At 39.7% G+C, this 22,632-nt stretch overlaps 1 long non-coding RNA gene and 1 pseudogene across 1 annotated transcript; one reads left to right on the plus strand and one right to left on the minus strand.

Annotated features, from left to right (window-relative positions):
- Positions 1–21,970, plus strand: part of LOC131402237 (adhesion G protein-coupled receptor E1-like) — a 637,417-nt pseudogene extending 615,447 nt beyond the window's left edge.
- LOC131402249 (uncharacterized) lies at positions 598–6,570 on the minus strand. The gene is made up of 4 exons (XR_009218452.1): positions 6,513–6,570; positions 6,322–6,429; positions 2,141–2,185; positions 598–694 (listed from the first exon to the last, which is right to left on the minus strand). It is a non-coding gene; the product is annotated as an uncharacterized LOC131402249 (long non-coding RNA).
- Positions 21,971–22,632: the final 662 nt, after the last annotated feature.

Consider the following 22,632-nt stretch of genomic DNA (forward strand, 5'->3'; position numbering starts at 1 on the left):
CTTTCCCAGCAACAAAAAAAAGAGCTCTAAAAAAAATGTGGATAATGAGAGCTACCTTAAAATATGTATTCAGATATATTCCACGTCTGAGTTGGAGAGTGAGAGTTTAGGCAGTGAGGAGTACCTGTATTTAACAAACTGAGGAATGCTATTCTGCAAAATGCCCATAACTGATCCCTGGGAGGAAAGGGGAAATACGGTAGCAAAACCACCCTCTTCTCTTGCTCTAGCTATGAGACATTTGGATGTCCTGTCATGCTTCTAGCACCAACACTACCCAGTACCTTTGGGGAAGCAGGAAGCACTGTGGCCCGACTGCATTAGAGAAACACTGCAGCCACTTAGCTATCCACATTTACATGTATGTTCTTTTCTTTCACATCATTTAGATATTTTCATATTAATAAGGATTTAACAGAGTTAAAAATATCTCAAGGCAAAAGAAATTGAGAAAAACTATAAAACAAAATAACTCCAGGCTAAGTGATAAAATTCACACACAACTGTAAGAGGCATCTGAAAGTCACCACTCTTCAATGCTACATAAAAATAAGTTACTTACAGAATTATTCTGCATCCTCATTTCACAGGCTGCTTGTCTCGGATTATTGGCTACTTGAGAACCTGGTGAATTTCTTGAACCCAAGGCATGAGGGGTTAATATTCCACCAGGAGTGAAAGCTGGTTGATCTCTCTAACATAAACAGAAATGAATGTAGAAATTAAAATTAAATCACAACACAGTTAGATGACAGGAAGAAATGAAGGCAATGGAAAAGAGTCCCTGCTGTAATCTCTTTAAAGACGAAATGGATTTCCGTTAACATTACAGGGTTGTCTACAGTTTGATTTGATGGTAACTTACCCTGTAAACAATAGTCTGTAATATTTAATAACTCTGCTATGAAAGTACATATAATACACTTTTCTGATACATAGAAGCTATTCAAATCTCATTAGGTTATTCCCTTATGTTCACTTACAATTTCAAAACGCATTCAAGACACAATTTTAGGCAAATAAAGATAACTATTAAGGTAAAAAAATAAGCCAAGAGTTTGATTTATACTTAGGAAATACAACTTCTATTTATCCTTCACCTTGATGGAATTTAACTCTTTGTTTCCAATTAGTTAGAGCTATGATTATAGCTACAGTAGGTGACAGTCACGGCTGACTGATAAAAGATATTTTTTAAACAGACACTGACTGAAAGAAAATAATAATACATAAGGTAGACATCAAACATGCCCTTCCCTATCTAAGTGGTTTTGAACCCACCTGCAACAATAAATAACTCTACTTTTCTCCCTTATAGGTTCCTGAAATTGCTCGATTCTAATAAAATATAATAATAAAAGGTAGTCCCCAAATTCCATTTGTTTAAAATCCAGTAAGGAAGACAAGAAAAACAAAAACTTAAGAAGTTAAGTGAGTATAAAGTGTTATGCAATTAACTAAGAAAACAAATATCACAAGCGAGAAGCACTCGAGTTAAAAGGAAGGACTGCTCAACCCGGATTACAAGCAGAAGCAATAGGGAGGCCTCGTGGAAAATGTAAGATGGGAGGGAGCCGTGAAGTCAGAAACCCATTGAGAGGGACCAAACAAAGGCAATGCTCGGAGTCAGGAGGGACTTGGTATATTTAGAAGACAACTGGGGAAAGCAGGGTGAGAACTTGACCAGATCATAGTATGCTCTGCACGCCAGACTAAGATAGAACTGGATTCTGCGGGAACTAAGGAGTCACTGGTAATTTCTGAGCAGAGAAACAACAAAGTTTCGAGTGGTGTGTTCTAGGAAGAGTAACCTGACAAGGATATAGACAGAGTGTAGTAACTTTCAAGAAGATACAAAGAGCTAACTATTTTTATTACAAAAACAATACCCAATTACCGGAAAAAATTCAAATAGCTAAGTGCTACCCGGCCCCTCTGGCCCATCAAGTGTATCCCCTCAGACTCTAGAGCTTAGAAAGGACTTCTTTAAAACTGACACCAGCATTCTTTCTCCAGGTAAGAGGCAGCTGGGTAGACATTACGTCCCTAACAAACTACTGGATAAGGAATAAAAAGCTATCTTCCTCCCAAATTGTAAATGTATGTTATTGCCAATCTGATGAAATTAATTAAAACTCACCTTCATTCTCTTTCTCTTTTCTTTCTGTCGTCTTCTAAAACTGTCCTAAAAGTATAAAATCCACATATTCTGTCAAATAATTACACAAAAATGTAAGAGTTAAACATTACCAGGAATGATTTGGGAGACAAAGTTTTAAAGGAAGACCCCAGAAACGTAACTAATTAAACTAGGCAATGGACTATATGTTCAAAATGTTGCTTATCAGAACTTTAGATAGACAGAGATCATTCTAAATTGAATTTAGATACAATTTAATTATGCCTCTTAATTTTTTTCAGATATTTTTTGATATCATTTCAGGAAAGAATGCAAGAGTCATAACAAAGACCCTCTGTTTTACCCTGGAGCAAGTAGCCCACCAATACGGAGAAAATACAAATAAGTAACTCCCCACTTACTTTGGGCCACTCAAAGGCCTCCTTTACCCCAGAAAGCATTCCTCCCACGCCCAAGTTTCTGTGAGCATCAAGGCACTGAAACGACAGCTACGGTGGCCAGGGCTGCTGCTGTGGACTGAAACAGGGGCCAGCAGGTCCTGTACTGACCGTCATTCTATCAGCAGCTGCACTTCCATCACTTCCAAGTCAGTACTGCCACCTGCAATATAACACCCTATTGAGATCTGAAATTTGTGCTTTGTGCCAGGAGAGGGGCTGAATGCTGGATACATGGTGGCTGACGACCTTAAAACCTCCTAAGACAGCAACACCACCAATTTCTTTAATCAAGCTTTTGCCCCATCTTTAAACTTATCTAGGTCACCAATGACCCACAGACTGTGAGATCCATTACACAGTTTTCAGTCCGTATCTGACCGTGACTCTTCCTTCTTGATCCGTGCTCTTCACTTGGCTTCCAGGACACTACACTCACCCGGTTCTCCTCTTTCACTCTTGCTGAATGCCCTCACTCCTCAACTTCCCAACACCTTAATACTGGCGTTCCTCTTCACCCAGTACTTGGACCTCTCACTCTCATGGGAGTAATCATCCAGTCTCACGGCTTTAAACACCATCTACGTGCTGATGACTCCCCAGTCAGGACCTCTCCCCACTCAACATCTCCACTTGGGTGTACAAACTTCACATGCCCCAAATGGCATCCCCACCCCTAGCTTTGTGCCTCCCAGTCTTCTTTATCACAGTAGCTCAGACCATTTTTCAATTGCTCAGACAAAATGCTTTGGAGTCATTCTTAATAGCTTTCCTTCTCTCACCCCTAGCATTTAATTCACCAGCCAAATCCACTAGTTTTACCTTCAAAACATGTTCAGAATCCAATTACCTCTTATCAATCTCCACTGCCACCATGTTGGCTCCCTTGGATTATCGCAAAAGAGTCTAATTGGGCTCACTGTTTCTATCTTTGCCTCCATACAGTTAGTCTCAACAGGGCAGCTAGAGTGATCCTTTTATAATATGTGTCAGATCTTGTCACTTTTATACTCAAAACCCTCCACTGATGCAGAGTGAAAGCTCAAGTTCTTATAATGACCTATAGGGTCCTACCAGATCTGGCCCTCCACCATCTTTCTGACCTCCTCTCCTACCCCTACTACTTCCCCTTTGCTTCCTCTGTGCCTGCCACACTGGCTCCTTGCTGTTCCCTGAACATCCTGGGTAAGCTCCTGCCCTAGAGCCTTTGCACTGGCTATTCCTTCTGTCTGAAATGCTCTTCCTGCAAACACCTGCATGATTACTCCCTCATATCCTTCAAAGTCATCTGTCAGTGAGGCCTTCTCTAGTCATCTTTTCTAGAACTGCAATGCCCTCACGTCCACCTTCCCAGATATTTCCTCATCTGCTTTTTTCTTCACAGCACTTATCACTCTCTAACACATTACACACTTTACTTAGTTTTTGTGTTTATTGTCCATCTCTCGCGGAAGAATATCAGCTCCGTGAGGTCAGGAATTTTTGTCTGCTTTTTTCTTTTGTTTTTTGTTGTATCAGTAACACTCAGAATACTATTTGGCACACGGTAAACACTTAATAAATATATGCTGAATAAATGAAGAAGATTTGCAAGACAAAAGGCAAACATCAAAGCTCATAACATAAAAAGCATCATATTTCTGACCTAACTGCTCAACTTTAATAATAAATATTGATGTATTCCTCTTTTACCATGTATTCTGCTGGTCAGTTAAATACCTATTTCTAAGGGTGGTAGTTACACATAAGCAAAATAGGTACACCTGGTGGGACTTTACTGATCTTTAATTTTTGTGTGCTGTGAACTTCTTTGGAAGCCTGTCAAAAGCCGGAGACACACTTCCTGGGAAAATACACACACCTAGATACTATTATATTGAATTTCTGAGGGTTCATAAATTTCACCGATGTCCAACCATGCTGACAAACATCATATGATGGCAGGCATACCAAAAACGATCCAAAGCTTTAAAATGCCCTCTCTGCCAGGCCAGCTGGAAACTTTATTACTCAAATCTGAAGCACTCTGGTATCTATCAAATCCCATACATCCCACTCTAATGGCAAATATCACCAATACTTAATAGTACAGAGTAACCTAAAACCACATAAAAGGACTGTTCTAACGTGAGGCTTTTACACCAAGTACTACACCGTATGTGTAGTTTTTTCTTAAGCATAAATGGCAGCAGGTCAGGTGGAGCCACCATAATTGTTGAAGGCTTAGTTAAAAATGGCTGTGCTGATAGACATTTGATATCCTAGTCCTGATAGACATTTGATATCCTAGACAAAGTCAGTTATGCTATTTAAATTTTACATGTGAAAAATTCTTGCTATCACAGAACATTACCAAGTACCAAAGGCTTTAAAAAGAACACTTACAGTCTACTCACACTGTTATATAAAATGGTACCCAAGGTTCTAAAAAAGAGATCACTAGCTATAGCATACAAAGCTGAAGAAAATATAAAATCTTGTCAGATGCAATGACATGTTTTAATCTGTTAGGAGATAATGAAGCAATGTAGCAATATTATTATGTTGCTATTTGCTCAAAATAGCCATATGACTTTTTATAAAATCAGTTTCTAAAAGGATTTCCTTCACTCTCTTTCTAAAAAGCTACTATCTGCTCATTTTACCCACTGCTTGCCTCCCTTGCCACTCTTGCACAATCACCCTGCAACCTACTCTGCCTCCAGGCTACTGCCCCTCCACCCCACTAACTCTTCAGGACCTCTGAACCCCTGGCCATGGATTAGGGGCCTATCTCACTCTGACGCCTCCGGCAGCACCAGTGGCTTCTCATCTCTTCAGGGATTTCCTCCCACCTCTCTAGAACTGACTCCCCTTTCTCCTTAACATCTATGCTTCTTAAGGTTTCTGTTGGAGGCACTTGAACTCCATACAAAGCTCCAGGGATTTCAACTTCACACTCATGACGTGAAGTATTCTGCTAATGTTCTCAAATCTCCTTCCAAAAGACTTCTGCCCTGAGCTTTACACATATCCATCTAACTGCTTCACGGACTTTTCTCCTCTCAGGTGTCCTGTGACACCTCCAACTCTGTATCTCCAAAATGAACCTCAATTTCTACCTTGTCCTCACCCCAACCTGCTCTACCCCCACTGCTTGCTGTCTCATGAACGGCCCAACCACACTCCCAACTGTCCAAGCCAGACTGGACTTCTCACCTAAGCACTCACTCCATCATATGTCATCAATTTCCAAGTGCTTTATTATTTTATTTCTTTCTTTTATGTTTAATTGCTTACTCAGAGCTGCAACCCTCTGCCTAGACTGATGCTATCTAACCCAGAGGCCCCTACACTCCACTACCAGAGTACAGAGTTTCTAGGTCTTCACCTGACTTCCACAGCATCAACATTTCCTATAAAACATGGCATCCACTAGTTCATTCCCAGCATTCTCCCAGTCTTGGAACCCTCATTTCACATCCCGTTGATCAGACACGTGTTTGGATTTTTATCTTAATCAGGATTATGAAGAGAGAAAAAAACTACAGTGCAATTCACACAGCGTGCAATACACAGTTCCACACAGCAAGCATCACAGCCTTTATAAAATAATCAAAGCACTGGCCACTCATGATTACATTGGCGTTTGATACACTATAATAATATAACAATGCATTCAAAGAGGTTAAAAGTACAATCACAGGATCATCACAGCATATTAGAGACAGGAGCAATTTAGCTACTGCAATAGAAACACTTTACCTCATCATCCTTTCTCTTTTTAAAAATGCTATCCTCAACTTCACCAACTGCTAACATGATCATCTGTACTCTTTGCAGATTGACATAACCACTTTCTGTAAGGTAACCCTGTAAGTGATAAAATACATGTAAAATGATCTTCTTATAAAAGCAAATACTTCTGTTTTGAAATTATTCAAGAATGAACTCACCCCAGTTTTGTGAACCACATTTTTGTATATGTTAACCAAACGGTCAATTGCACCTTCCGTGCCACCAGGAAACAAACATTATGTATTAGGACCAGTACGCACTGTAAGCAAGAAGGCTACAACAGTAGTTTAAAAACCCACACAAACACACATACCGAATCTCTAACAATGGCAGGTGAGGAAGGAAGTCATTTCCCACAAAGAAGCACATGAAGACCCAGTCATCAGTGCTCCTCTCGACATCAAATGTGAGCGGTAGGCTGGCCATGGTGAGCTCTCTTTCCAAATACTACAACCAAAAAGGAATGCTGCCATTAAAGCTATGAAATGGCACTCTGCTTTAGAGGGCTGATTCCAATGATTATTGCTACATACCTCACGAAGAACATCAAGACGAAGGAAGATAAACTCTCCTTCTGCACAAGGAAGACTATCTGCAAGTTCATCATGCTGCAACAAAAGGACTAAAGATTAAACAAGTCTACTCTAAACCCTGTAATTTGTTTCCAGCCAAACGAACATTATAGCTTTTTTTAAAGCAAGATCCATTTTAATATTACAAGTACTAAATAAAAAAAGAACTCACCAAACCATTTTAAAAATAAAAATTACCCATAATCCCAATCATACCTAGACCAGGGATCGGCAAATGTTTTTTGCAAAGGGCCAGATAGTAAATATATATATTTTAGCCTGTGCGGGACACACAGGGTCTCAATTGCATATTCTTTCATGTTTTATTTCATTTTTACAACCTTTTAAAAATATAAAAACCAGGGCCGGCCCCCTGCATAGTGCTTAAGTTTGGCATGCTCCGCTTTAGCGGCCAGGGTTCGCAGGTTCGGATCCTAGGCGTAGACCTACACCACTAGTCAGCCGTGCTGTGGCGGCAACCCACATATAACATAGAGGAAGACTGGCACAGATGTTAGTTCACGGCTAATCTTCCTTTAAAAGTAAAAAATAAAAAAAAAAGTAAAAACCATTCTTAGCTCATAGGCCAAATCTACAGGGCTGGAGTTTGCCAATCTCTGACGGATAGCCAACCAGTATTTTGATGTGTATGCCTCTAGACCCTTCTCTGTGAGCATACAGTATATTTCTTACCTGCTCTTTTCACTCACTATGTCTTTTAAAGAGGTACCATATTCTTAAAACAGATAGAAACCTCTTTAGAGACTGGATATAATCAAGTGAACCCAAAATATGCAGAAACTAGGAGTAACTTAAAAGTATCAATGAGTTTAAAGTATCAACAAGTTTAATATATTTGATTTGTAGTTCCTTTTAAGAATAACCATTTGAAACATTACTTGTACAAACAAATCATGTGCCATGGACATTATTACCTATGAGACTTAAGCCTCGTATACTTACAAGCTATGTTAGAAAAAGTGGAGAGTAGAAAGAATGAGCACATGCATGCTTTTGAATGTGTCTTTAAAGAGTTTTCAAAGACACATTTCTATGAGAGGGAACAGAGAAAGTAGGTAAAAAATCTAATCAAAAATAGTCTTCTCTTTATTTTAAAAATGAAGCAACCTGAATATATTTAATGCTGTTCAATTACACACTTAAAAATAGTTAAAATGGTATATTTTGTATTATATATTACAACATAAATGTACCTTGAAAATATAATGCTAAGTGAAAGAAGCCAGCCAAAAAAAACCCTATACTATATGATTCTATTCATAGGAAAGTCAGAATAGGGAAATCTATACAGACAAAAAGTAGCTTAGTGGTTGCTTAGGGATGGGGTAAACAGGGTAGGGGATAAAGGGATGGTAGCTGAAGGGTTCAGGCTTCTTTTTGAGGTGATGAAAATATTCTAAAATTTACTGTGGTGATGGTTACACACATCTGCGAATATATTTAAAAAACCCACTGAATTATAAACTTTAAATGGGGGAATTGTATGGTATGGAATCACATCTCAATAAAGCTGCCTCAAAAATGTAGTAGCCCGCTCCAAAAAAAAACATCATAGTGAAGAAAGCAGAATGTAGGGTCAGGGAGCAACATCGCTTTTGTTCATTATTAATCCTTCCTGCCCTTAAAGCCATGCCTGCCTGTTTGCAAAAAAAAAAAAAAAAAAAGGACTAAATGAAGTAGACGAGTGGAGTGACAGGAAAAAAGCAGGGTAGGAAACCTGGATTTCACCACATGAAAAGAGCACAATTCTACACTATGCAATGTCACCAAAAATTAGACATAAAAATATCCTCACTTATACCTGGACATACAAACTACTAAAAACTAACTTACCAAATAAATTTCTGAAACATCAAATGAGTCTGTGTTAAGGCACTGTTTGAAGAACTTAACTTGTATTAATTGATTTAACCCACACAACCACCCTATGTGGTACATATATAGCTGATCTTCATTATTTACAAGTTCCATATTTGTGAATTCACCTACTCACTAAAATTTTTTTGGAATCCCAAATCAGTATTTGCAGCATTCTCATGGTCATTCGCAAACATGAGCAGAGCAGTGAAAAATTTCAGTCTATCAACACACACGTTCCAGTTGAGGTCAAACAAGGTGACACTCTGCCTTATTTCAGCTCTCATACAGAAATGACCAGAGGATAGAGATGGTAGGGAGCAGTGTGGTGTAATGCAAGAAGCTCCAGTTCTTTCGAGTTTAGGAGAGTTTAAGTCATTTTCCCAAGATCAGAAAGCTAACGAATGGAGGACTGCATGAGCCAAGGACACAAAGTGAAGAAATTGATGGTTGAATGAATTAATTGTTAAAGGGCTAAAAAAAGAGATAAAACGAGATCATAAAAAATACTTAAACCAAAAGAAGAAGAAATGGAGAACGGAAACAAAAAAACAGATGAGACAGAAAACAAACAGTAAGATGACAGATTTAAATCTAACCATATCAATAATCACATTCAACGTAAATGTTCTAAATGCCCCAATTACAAGGCAGAGATTGTGAAAACAGTATGGCAGTTCCTCAAAAAGGTAAACATGGAATTACCATATGATGTAGCAATTCCACTCATAGGTATATACCCAAAGAAATTAAAGCAGGAATCACTCACAGGTATACACCCAAAGCATTGATGTGGCATACAGATACTGGTCCACCAATGATCACAGCAGCATTATTCACAATAGTCAAAAGGTAAAAATAACCCAAGTGTCCAAACAAAATGTGATAAACACATACAATGGGATATTAGTCAACCTTAAAGATGAATGAAACTCTGATGTATGCTAAACATGGATGAAACTAGAAAACATGCTAAGTGAAATAAGCCAGACACAAAATGCCGAATACTATATGATTCCACTCATCTTAGGTACCTAGAATAGGCAAATTCATAAGACAGAAGGTAGGGGAGAAGGGAGAACGGGGAATTATTGTGTAATGGGTATAGAGTTTCTGTTTAGGATGATGAAAAAGTTACAGAAATGAAGAGTCACAATGGTTTCACAATATTGTAAATGTACTTAATGTCAATGAATTCTAAACCTTATAATGGTTAAAATGGCAATTTTTATGTTGCGTATATATTGCCACAATAAAAAAAAAAAGGGCAGAGATCATCAAACTATAAAAAAGCAAGACCCAAGTGTATGTTGCCTACAAAAACAAACACTTTAAATATAAAGACACAAACAGGCTAAAAGTAAAAGGATGGAAATAGACCATGCTAGCACTAGTCAAAAGATCTGGCTACATTAATATGGGACAAAGTAGACTGCAGAGCAAAGAATATTACCAGGGATAAAGAGGACCACTTTATAATGATAAAGGAGTCCATTCATCAAGAAGACATAACAATCCTAAGCATTTATGTACCTAATAAAAGAGCTTCAAAATGCAAGGAGCAAAAAACAATGGAACTAAAAGAAGAAACAGACAAATCCAAAAAATTATAATAGGAGATTTCCACACCCCTACCAATAATTGACAGAACAAGGAGACAGAAAATCAGTAAATGTTGTTCAAGTCTTTCATATCCTATCAACAAACGTGATAACATTTATAGAACACTCCACCCAATACCAGCAGCACATATATCTTTTTAAAGTCAAAATGAAACATTTACCAAGACCACATCCTGGGACATACAACAAATCAGATAAGCTTTTAAAAGATTCAAATTATGCAAAGCATGTTCTCTGACAGGGGAACTAAATTAGAAATCAATAACAGAAAAAAGTCTGGAAAATCCCCCAAATATTTGAAAATTAAATAATACTCTTCTAATAACACGTCATAAAATTTTTCGTTTGATTAGAAATTTGTCAACTATCCTTTTTTTCTATAACTGTTCAGCGTAAGGAGCCAGCACAGTTTACTTAAAGCATCCCTCATTTATGGACATTTCAGTTATTTCTGACTTGTTTTTTTTTTGCTATTATAAACAGTATTGTCTTGAACATCCTTGTAGGTAAATTTTCTTCCACATCTGTGGTTATTTAATCATAACACTAGGCATGAAACTGCCTGACTCAAAGGGTAGGTTGGATTGTAACACTTTTAGTGTATATTGCAAATCGTTTTCCAGAAAAGTTATTTCCATTCACAAGAGTGCTTGTTTACCTCCAGCCTTGCCAGCATTAGGGTTTATCATTTTTGTTGTTTTGCTGATTTAATAGATGAAATACACTATCTCGTTATTTTACCTTCATATATATTATTCTATCATACAGAGGTGGGACTTTTTCGTATTCTTATAGAGCATCTGTGTTTCTTAATTTCACCATTCAACTAATGTTCATTTTAAGAACCCACCCAAACCAGACATTGTCTAGGTTTTATTGTCGGTAACCTAATGATGGTCCCTTGTTTGTTTTCCCGTCAGAGTCCAATCCTTCATCCATCTTAAATATTTTTTTCTAAAAATTACTTTTTAAAAATTAGTGCAAAAGTTAGAATAAAGTTAATGTATGCCATGGCAAGAATAATTAAGCATTAAAAAAGGAAACACCTGAAAACTAATTCCTTCTCTCTTCCCTGACTCCTCAGGTCCCCAGATCTCTCCCACCTCAAGCAACCATTATCACCTGAATTGAGCTTCCTTCCAGAATATTCTATACTTACACATCCATCTTCTATTATATAAATGACAGGATACTGTACATATCATTCTGCGCTTGGTTTTTTCCACATAATAGGTAGCTTATTTCATATCAGTACTTAAGGTTAAAAACAACTAACAAAAATGTTTATTTTGTGCCAGACATTGTTCTAAGCACCTTTAGGTCTAATGCTATCTCATTAATTGGTAGAACAAGCTTATAGGGTAGGCATTGTGTTGTCATCCTTATCTCAAAGTGAGGAAACTGAGGCACAGTGATGTTAAGTAACCTACAAAGGCCGCAAAGTTAGTGAATGGATCAGAATTTAAACACAGGCAGTCTGACCCAGAGCCTTACCCACTATAGTATATTGTCACTCTCATCTCATTTTAAAAAACAGTTGTATAATCTGATTTCTGTCTCTATGGATTTGCCCATTCTGGACATTTCATATAAATGGAATCATATGCTATGTGGACTTTTGTGACTGGCTTCTCTCACTGAGCATCATGTTTTCAAGGTTCATCCATGTTGTAGCGTGTGTCAGTGCTTCACTCCTTTTCATGGCTGAGTAATATTCTGCTATATGGATGGACCACGTTTTGTTTATCCAGTCATCTGTTGATGGACATTTGAGTTGTTTCTAATTGGGGGAGAAGGAAATGGGGGATGATTGCTTAATAGGTATGGGGTTTCTTTTTGGGGTGATAAATGTGTCTGGGAACTGGATAGTGGTGATGTTTGTACAACACTGTGAATGTGCTAAATACCACCGAATCGTACTTTAAATGGTTAAAATGGTGAACTTTATGTTATGTGAGTTTTACCTCAGTAAAAAAAAGAAGACTTCATGGTATTTCATTGTATGGCTTCATTGTTCATTTAACGTGTTCTAAATTCTTGGACACATGGGTACTTCTAGCCTTTCATTACTAATGAAAATATTGCATTAAATACATGTGTCCACACATCTTTGTGCCGATGTGTATCTGTAGGCCAATAGCCTTTTAAATGCCTATAGGATTCGATTTCCCTACACCTAGGCTTGGAGGCTCCACCCCACGTTTATTTCCATCTAGGTGGTGGGTCACATGGTGGCAGCCTCAGACCATTCCTGGGAGTGTGTCCTATGAGGACAACAGCCACCTCCCAGAACCTTATCCTCTGCAAACCTTCTCCTCCAGGTTATTGACTTCAAGGCATTTGCCCAGTTCTTCATCTTGGGGAGCTCCCGGGTGTTGGGCATTTTCCAGATTGGACCCTTGGCTGGTGTCATGGCCTACCTGTTCACCATCATCAACAGCCTGCAGGGGGCCTTCATCTTCCTCATTCACTGTCTGCTCAATCGCCAGGTATGTAGCTGCTGCCCTCGCTGTCCCTGATGCCCCTCCTTCCAGGGGACATGCCTGTGCCAGCATACTTCCCTGCATCTGGGAGTGATTCATCTCCCCCTGATGTGTCTCCATCTCCAGGTACGGGAAGATTACAGAAGATGGATTACCAGGAAGACCACACCCGGATCCCAGTCCCAGACATCAGGGGTCATACTGACATCCTTTGCCTTCACTTCCAAAACGGTGAGAGACTGTGTGTTTTATGAAGGTTCTGGTCAAACAGAATGCTTGCTTCTTAGCAATCCCAACACCACCATATGTTGAGCGTCTACTGTGAGTTAAGTGTGTCCATGTACATTAGTTCATTTGATGGAGGGTAGGGTTTAAGAGTGGAGGTTCAGGAGCCAGGCTGCCTAGGTTTAAATCCCAGCTCTGCCTCTTAGGAGCTGTGTGATCTAAAAAAGATAAACTCATGGGGGCTGGCCCCATTGCCTAGTGGTTAAGTTTGGTGTGCTCCGCTTTGGTGGCCCAGGTTCGGCTCCCAGGTGCAGACCCACACCACTCGTCAGTGACCATGCTGCTGCAGTGCCCCACATACAAAATAGAGGAAGACTGGCAACAGATGTTAGCTCAGGGTGAATTTTCCTCAAGCAAGAAAAAAAGATAAAATCGTGACTCATACAGATATAAAATGAGCATACATTAAGGATTTTATTCCACTCATCAATCAGTGAAAGAACCAGGCAGATGTTATAACTGGCTCAAAAGAGAACACAAAGAACAGACATATATGTATATAATATATAATATATGCAATGTTGTCTTGACATGAGTACAGCCATGTTTGGCCGCTCCATTGACCTACAGCCACCAGCACAAAAAGAAATACAAAGCTGCTTTCTGCGTGGTGGGAACCGGCCCTTCTCTCACGGAGGGAGTTGCAGGTTGTAACATTTCAAGGCTCTTGGAGCGTCGTAGCACGGGATGGACTGGCCATCTATGCCGGGCTGGGACGATAACCAAAGAGAACAATGCACGTACACAACTACTGGGCTGGGACGTTAGCCAGGGGGCTCAGTGCACGTACGCCACTGATAACCATTTTGTGCATGGAAACACTAAATGCTTGCTCTGCAAACTCTGTAATTGCTTACTCTGAAAATTACTGATGGTATAAAAACTGCTGGAAACTGAGCCCTAGTGAGAGTTCCACCTGTGGAAGGGACACCTTGCCCAGGACGTGTGATCCTTGCCCAGCCGCGTCGATTGACAGGGCTCTCCCGGCAGTGGGGCGTGGATGTTGTGAGTAACTGATTTGATGTGAAGTAATTGATTTGATGTGAAGTAATTGATTTGATGTGTTCTCTTTTCGGTCAACCTGGTGTTTCTCTTTCTGGTTGATTTGTGTCATTTCTCTTCAGCCGATGTGGGTGTTTTCCCTTTCCAGTCGGGCTGATGTTTTTTCCCTCTTAATATTTGACCTATTTAGATCTGTTTGCAGACTGTCACCTTTACTATCCTCTATATAATAAAATATACCTTCGGTCCATTTGTTTGGAGTGGAAAGTGTCTTTTACGTCTCCGATCGAATCCCCGAACCTCTCATAACATAATTGGCGCTGTGAGCAGGATTCGATTAAGGAGATGCCTTTCCTATTCAAACGAAAGGTAACTGAAGCCAAGGTGAAAGAAATTCCAGGATGGGAGGACCCTCCCTCTTGCACTCTGGCTGGGGAGTAGACTCACAGGTCAGGATTATGTGAAACTTGGGATGTTCGTCTGCGAGATATGAACCATTGGATGTGACCAAAGCTTTGCAGACAGTAGGAAAAAAGAGATAATGTTTCTTTTCTGGCACGGCGAGGTTAATGTTTATTGACTGCTTATCGTCGGGCTATGGAAGATAGGGATAAAATACAAGGGAGAATGTGCTCTTGAAAAAAGAAGTTTCAAATTTACAGTCCCGGCTGATGTCACCCAAAATAGAAACTCTTTCCTTGCCATGAGCCTGGCATTCTAGTTTTATTTGGCCCCTCTTAAGTGACAAATAGAGAGCCTAAATATGTATCCAATAATAATTTGGCGAGCCAGCCGGGAGGCTCTTTGTCCGTGGCTCGGTGGGCCCGGGGTGGGCCCGGGCCGGGTGGGATGTCCTGGGAAACAGTCCAGCAGCTGCCTAGGTGATTTGCCCTAGGGACTGCTCCCAGTGCTTTCCATCTGACCTGGCACCGCTGACCCTGGGCACATTTTTCTTATGACAGGGAAACAGGCTCTAGAATTATTTGTTTGTTTGCCTATTTGTTTGTTTTTGCTTACACCAACAACTCCCTTCCCCTCCATCTGGAGTCCTGTCTCTTTAAGAGGCAGGGCTATCCCTACTGGAGTGGGAATAATTGTAGGACTTTTACCCGGAATCTGTTAGATGCATCTATCTGTTCTGTTTGGGATCCCATTTAACTGTCTATTCTGTATGTTTGTAATTTTGAAGGGGGGAAGTTCCATCTGTCCCCAAGGAGAGCCCTCTGGGCCACCTCTTGGCTAAATGGGCTATATTCAGCTAGGAGCCCATATCCAAGAAGATAAGTTTTTTATTGTAACACCACATTGCCACAATATTCCATAGACTCCAGAGAGGAAAAGTGGCCAAAATGGGGCAATTTCAATTTAAACTTTTGAAGTAATTTGAAATTGGGATGGCTATTCTGGAGAATCTGTTTCAGATGAGTTCACCTTAAGGGTCACTCTTAAAAGAGAGGATTCAAAACCTCTCACGATGAAATACAATCTTTAATTAATACACAGAGACTTCTAAAAGACAAAGTTATTTCAAAAACAGCTTCCAAAATCTTTTTGGTAACTTGAAGCTTTAGAGTTTTGCTAAATTAAGTTGATAAAAATTTATTGAGTCTCTGGTCATTCCCACATAAGATAAAACATTAAAAATTGGTTACTAAGCATAGATTTGTCTGCCTTTGGTTTCTTATCTCAGAAAAACTGAAAGATGCTTACATTTATTGATAAACATGTTATGTGCATGTTGAGGAATTTTCTATGAGAAAGTACACATTTCTGGAAAGTCTGTATACAAAAAAAAAGCAAAGGTATATTGTCCATAAAGAAGGTATAAAGAATAGAGATATTTATGTTTGTTTTGTTAAGAAAAATAAATTTGTCCTAAAGTACTAAGAAAAGAAAAAAGGCGTAGGACAAATTCTAAATGTAAAAAATAAGTGACAGAAGGTTTGTAAAAGTAAAGCCCTGAGGAGTTTTGCACATGATCAAGTTGGCTAAAGTAAGCTGATAAAAAATTAAAATTTGGCTTTCTCTCTTATAAAGGTAATTTTCTTAAACTTTTAGTCTGCTCTTTATATAGAGATTAAAAGGTGTTCTTTTGAGTAAGTCTATGTAAAAGACAAAACACCTATGTTTTGTTAAAATAATTTCCTATGTTCAAAAGGACTGAAGTCTCTCCCTTAAGGTTTTTGTTTTTGTTTTTTGACTGTTTTAACTCTCTGTTTGCCTTTAACTGTTTCTGTTGTCAACTTGATTAAATAAATAACTAGGCATTGTTTCCTATTTGACCAAGTGTTTTAAAATCTTTTGATATTTTTGATAAACTTCTGCCAAAATTAAAGTTTTTTTAACTTAAAAAAGAAATTACAAAAAGACATATGATTATGATGCCAAAATACAATTGTTACTGTATTTCATGTTGATGCTCACAGTTCTTTAATTTCTACAGAACAGAAGTATAACTCTTATGCTGATCAGCTGGTGCAAAGTCATGCAACGCACAACCCAGGCTTAGCACAATAGGTCCACGAAAATAGTGGACACTTGGGAGAACAAACTTCATACAGGTGGGCACAACAAAGGGGAATCCTTGTCACCCATGATGATATTGCCACTGCAGTAAAACAATGTCAGTTATGCCAACAGTTAAATAAATGGGGAGTCCCACACCCCTACCAAGGTCATATCCAAAAGGGATTATTTCCCGCCCATACCTGGCAAATAGATTTTATTGGACCATTGCCAAATTCTTGTGGCTATACTTATGCCTGCACTGCTGTTGATACATATTCTGGTTATTTATTGGCTATACCAGCTAAAGTGGCCACTCAACAGAGTGCCATAAAATTATTAGATACAATTAAGTTATATTATGGAACACCAAGACAAATTCAGAGTGACAACGGTTCCCACTTTACAGGTAAGTTGATTCAAACCTATACCAAGGAAAATTATATAGAATGGATTTATCATATACCTTATTACCCCCAAGCTGCAGGCCTCATAGAACGAATGAATGGATTGCTTAAACAACAATTGAGGAAACTTGGTCATGGCTCATTAAAGGGGTGGCACAACCATCTAAGTACTGCTCTAAATATGTTCAATAACAGGCCACTAGGCCCTAATGAGACTCCTCTGTCAAGGTTGTTACCAGCAAAGATTACAGAAGTGGCAGCCGCCACCCATGAGCTTATGACCTTAACCTATTGGCCCCTGACTCAGTCTGCTAAACCGCCTTTTCGTGCCACGGCCGAAGAGGCTGGATTGGATTTATCTACTGTTCATTCTATTCAATTGCCCCCTAAGAAGCAGTCTATAGTCCCTACTGGGATAGGGGTACAATTTCCCAAAAATACCTTTGGTTTGTTAAAAGGACGCTCTGGACTGGCAGCAAAAGCTATTGATGTACTGGGAGGAGTTATTGATCCAGATTACCAAGGAGAAATAAAATTTATATTATATAATGGTAGTGACACAGTACTAACTGTAGAGTCTGGAGAACGAGTGGGACAATTATTGGTGCTTCCCCTCTTGACTCCAAATGTGTCACAAGGACAACCTCCAAGTAAATTAACTAAAAGAGGAATACAAGGATTTGGATCTACAGATGGATGGAAACCTGGAGCAAAAGTGTGGGTGACACATCCACCCAATGCGGCTCCCCGTGCCGCAGAAACAGTGGCCCAAGGGCCCACTGCAACACTCATAGTAATGTATCCAGGAAATGAACAATTATATCATGTTCCTAAAAATTCTGTTTCTTTGCGTGAATAGATATTCCTGCTGTGTTCGCTATGCTGTGCTGCACCTCCATGTCTGCTGCAGACCTACATGCCAACTAATGTCTCTGTAGGACAACCTTTGACCCTGCACTGCTGGACCAACTGCTCTACACCAGTGGGAGCTATAACCTGGACTATGAATGACCGAGAAATTTGGTCTCAGAAACATCAAGCAATCTCTCAGTATAAGCCTATATCTGACCAGTCATGGAGAACTAGTTATAATTTCTCTATTACCCTGCCTTCTGCTACTCTCTGTGATGGGGGCTGGTCTGGACTTCTGCAAGCTAATTTGTTAGGCCTAAGTGTTACCTTATCTAATGTTATCTTTGATACTGTACATGATTTGCAAGATCAAGTTAATAACATTTCATATTCTAAGGGGTTATTTGATTGGTTACCTTGGGGTTTGGGTCCTTTATTGTGAGATAGTTTTATAATTATTGTAGTCATTGGATTTTGGATTCTTGGATGTGCCTTATGTACTTGTGTACGAAGTTCATTGTCTGTGCGTATGGTGTCTTATGGTTAACGGAGACGGCCACGGCCGAATGTGTCTTGACATGAGTACAGCCATGTTTGGCCGCTCCATTGACCTACAGCCACCAGCACAAAAAGAAATATGAAAGCTGCTTTCTGCGTGGTGGGAACTGGCCCTTCTCTCACGGAGGGAGTTGCAAGTTGTAACATTTCAAGGCTCTTGGAGCGTCGTAGCACGGGATGGACTGGCCATCTGTGCCGGGCTGGGACGATAACCAAAGAGAACAATGCACGTACACAACTACTGGGCTGGGACGTTAGCCAGGGGGCTCAGTGCACGTACGCCACTGATAACCATTTTGTGCATGGAAACACTAAATGCTTGCTCTGCAAACTCTGTAATTGCTTACTCTGAAAATTACTGATGGTATAAAAACTGCTGGAAACTGAGCCCTAGTGAGAGTTCCACCTGTGGAAGGGACACCTTGCCCAGGACGTGTGATCCTTGCCCAGCCGCGTCGATTGACAGGGCTCTCCCGGCAGTGGGGCGTGGATGTTGTGAGTAACTGATTTGATGTGAAGTAATTGATTTGATATGAAGTAATTGATTTGATGTGTTCTCTTTTCGGTCAACCTGGTGTTTCTCTTTCCGGTTGATTTGTGTCATTTCTCTTCAGCCGATGTGGGTGTTTTCCCTTTCCAGTCGGGCTGATGTTTTTTCCCTCTTAATATTTGACCTATTTAGATCTGTTTGCAGACTGTCACCTTTACTATCCTCTATATAATAAAATATACCTTCAGTCCATTTGTTTGGAGTGGAAAGTGTCTTTTACGTCTCCGATCGAATCCCCGAACCTCTCATAACAAATGTATACAACGTATACATAATACATCATACACATAATGTATACAACGTATACATAATACATAAAACACATATAATGTATACAACGTATACATAATACATAATATACATATAATATGCATACAGTGTATACATGATATATATTATATATTGCATAATATATATGCAATTTATCCAATGTATATCATGTATACATAATACATAATACACATATAATATATACAATGTATACATAATACATAATATATATTACATAATACATGTATATGTCTGTTCTTTGCTGTTCTCTTTTGACCCAGTTATAACATCTGCCTGGCTCCCTCATTCATAATTATATATACATAATATATATAATATAATGTTTAATTATATATTATATAATTATACGTATAATTATTAATATTATAAAATACATATAAAATTTCATATACCTATATGTTATATATGTATTACATATATATGCATTATAATACCTATGAATTATAATACATATATATAATTTCAGGAATATTGAAATGAATGTGCAAATGGACGCAAAACTGTTTTTTCCATGGAATTATTTTGCATCTCTGTCAGTTATTTAAAATTTACAGAATTGTAAAATATCTCCCACATAGATCAGAATTGGACAGCCTGGAGATGTGTGCTCTGACAATACATCATTTTCCATGGAAGTACTCATTTTTCTCTACACCATAGATCTCATCCAGTCTCACAGCCATAAACACCATTTATTAGCAATGACCCCAAAATATTAAACAATGTGCAGTCCAGCTCCTTCTCCTGAATTCTACACTCATATAACCAACCACCTACCAAGTGCCCCCACTGAGATGTCTAACAGATGTCACAAATATAACATGTTCCAATCTGAGCTTCTGATCCCCCACCTCTCATATCCATGGAGGGTTCCCTATCCTTCTATTGCTCAGCACAAGGCCATGGAGTTATCCTTGACTCTACCTTTCTTCTTACCCTCCATCTCTGATCCATCAGCAAATCCTGTTGTCCCTTCCTCAGAATGTATCCAGAATCTGATCGCCTGTCTGTTCCTTTGTTGCTTCTATTCTGTTCCAAGTCCTATTGTCTGTAGCCAGGATTATGGAAATAGCCTCATAAAGGGTCTTTCTGCTTCCCCTCTTGCCTTTTCCCTGCCCCACCTTTGGTCTGTTCTCCTTGCAGCAGCCAGAGGGCGCCTGTGAACTCCTGAGTCAGGTCACATCCCTTCTCTGCCTACAACCCTCTATGGCTCCCACCTTACTCAGTAAAAGCCAAAGTCCTCCTGATGGCCCACAAGGCCCTGTACGATCTGACCCTCTTTTCCTCCTTGACCTCATCTTCTGTTAATCTCACTTCCCTCTGCTCCACCCATGCTGGCCTGCTCAGGATTCTTCAGACACGTCAAGCTCACTTGCTCTTTAGGAATCTTGACCTGGATGCTCACTCTGCCTTGAATGTTCTTGTCCTGATACCCACATGGCCAACTCCCTCACCTCCTTCAAATCTTTGTTCCAATCATTTGTTATCAATAGTATTTCCTCTGGCAACTCGATTTCGTACTGCCTCCTTTTCTCCTACCCTGACATTCATGCTTCTCCTGCCTCTAATCCTGATTTTCTTTTCATAGCGCTTGCCACTTCCTAACATGCTATAACTTCCTTATTTATTTATGGTCTTCCATCTCACACTAGAATGTCTTATTTTTTCACTGACATATTCCAAGCTCAAGTAACTAAGATCCAGTGGCTTAATTAAATAGGGAATTATTTTTTTTGCAAGAATAGAAGCCCAGAGTTAGGTGTTGCTGGTATTGGTTCTATTGCTCAGTGGTATTATAAAGGATTTAGGATCTTCCCAGTTTTCCAATCCACTAGCAGCATGTTGGCTTTTCATCAAAATGTTTTTTATGGTTGCAAGGTGGGTGCCATAGCTCCATACATCACGACCATGTTCAAGGCAGGAAGAAGAGGGATGGGGCAGAAGCAGCAGCCTCTCCTTTCATGCCTCTCCCTTTAACAGGAAACAGAAGCTTTTCCCAGAAACCCCTCAGCAGATTTCCCTTTCATCTAATTGGTCAGAACTGCATCACATGACCACTCCTAGTTACAAAAGAATTTGACAAAACAAGTATTTGGCTTTCTAGCTTCTAGAACGAGAGCTATCAGTGGTGAAGAGGTTAAGAATGGCTTTTGAGTTTGCCTGCAGTGCCTGCCATGCTAGAGATAATCACTGTTAACATTTTAAGGTTTATCCTTCTAGTCTGTGTTGCCATATTTCTCTCTCTCTGTATTTATAAGACCCATGCCCCTATAGATATGACCCCTGGGATCATGTTTGTACTAATCTTGGTACTGATTCCAGTTCTGATTTCTCTCTCACAGGGTTAAAGCTCTTTCTTGCTTTCAAATACGCTATGAAGCAACATTTGAGGACAGCAGGTGCCGGCAGGAGCTGACGCTGAAATCTTCTCTTCATGGCTTAATGTGGAATTGCAGATCTCACCAGCCCCAGGACTCTCTGGGTGATTCAGAGCACTGATGGGTGGGGCGTTCTTCCCACGTTCCATGCGCTGGTGAGAAACAAGACTTTCTGTTCCAGATTAAGATTTTATCTTCTATGTTCTGCAGCCCTTTGAATTTCCAGAGTTTTGAGGAAATAACAGATCCTAGTGCAATGGCATGACCAAGAACATCTGGCTACCATTTTCTTTTCTCCTAAGTTCTTTGGCGTGTGGCTGCAAGCCTGCCTCTCCAGCACCTGTCACAGAGTATGGAAACGGCTTCAGGAAATGGCTTGTCTTCTGACCGACTGGCTTACCCTTTAACAAAGACTCCTCCTGCCTTTAAAGAAATGGCCAGTAAAACTGTAACGAGAGCCCCAGGGGATAAACAAAGCTCACTGACATGTACGCTACTTTGGCACAAACACTTAAAAGAGTTATGTTGGTAAGCAGGAGTGTCAATGGAGCAGAATTCCAGCGTTTCACAGAGAGTTGAAGGACTTGATGACAAAGCCTTGGGAAATATTTTGGTTTCCTGCAACCTTTCAGGGAACCAACATCTCCCTTCCTTCCTGGAACTGTTTTGTGACTTGGCTAGGATTCGCACTGCTCGCAAAGTTATCACCATCCTGCCTTGCTCTTCGTCCCCCATAAAGTCTTGAGTGCCAAGGAGAGAAGAAGGAAAATTTAAAATGTACATGTCCTCCCTTCCATGGCCACTCTCCAGCCTGCCTCCTCAAAGTGTGGTCCGTGGACCAGAAGCATCAGCATCCCTTTGTTGGATAAACAGGATCTCAGGCCCCAGCCCAGAT

This window comes from Diceros bicornis (assembly GCF_020826845.1).
Source record: "Diceros bicornis minor isolate mBicDic1 chromosome 35 unlocalized genomic scaffold, mDicBic1.mat.cur SUPER_35_unloc_1, whole genome shotgun sequence".
Lineage (NCBI taxonomy): Eukaryota > Metazoa > Chordata > Mammalia > Perissodactyla > Rhinocerotidae > Diceros > Diceros bicornis.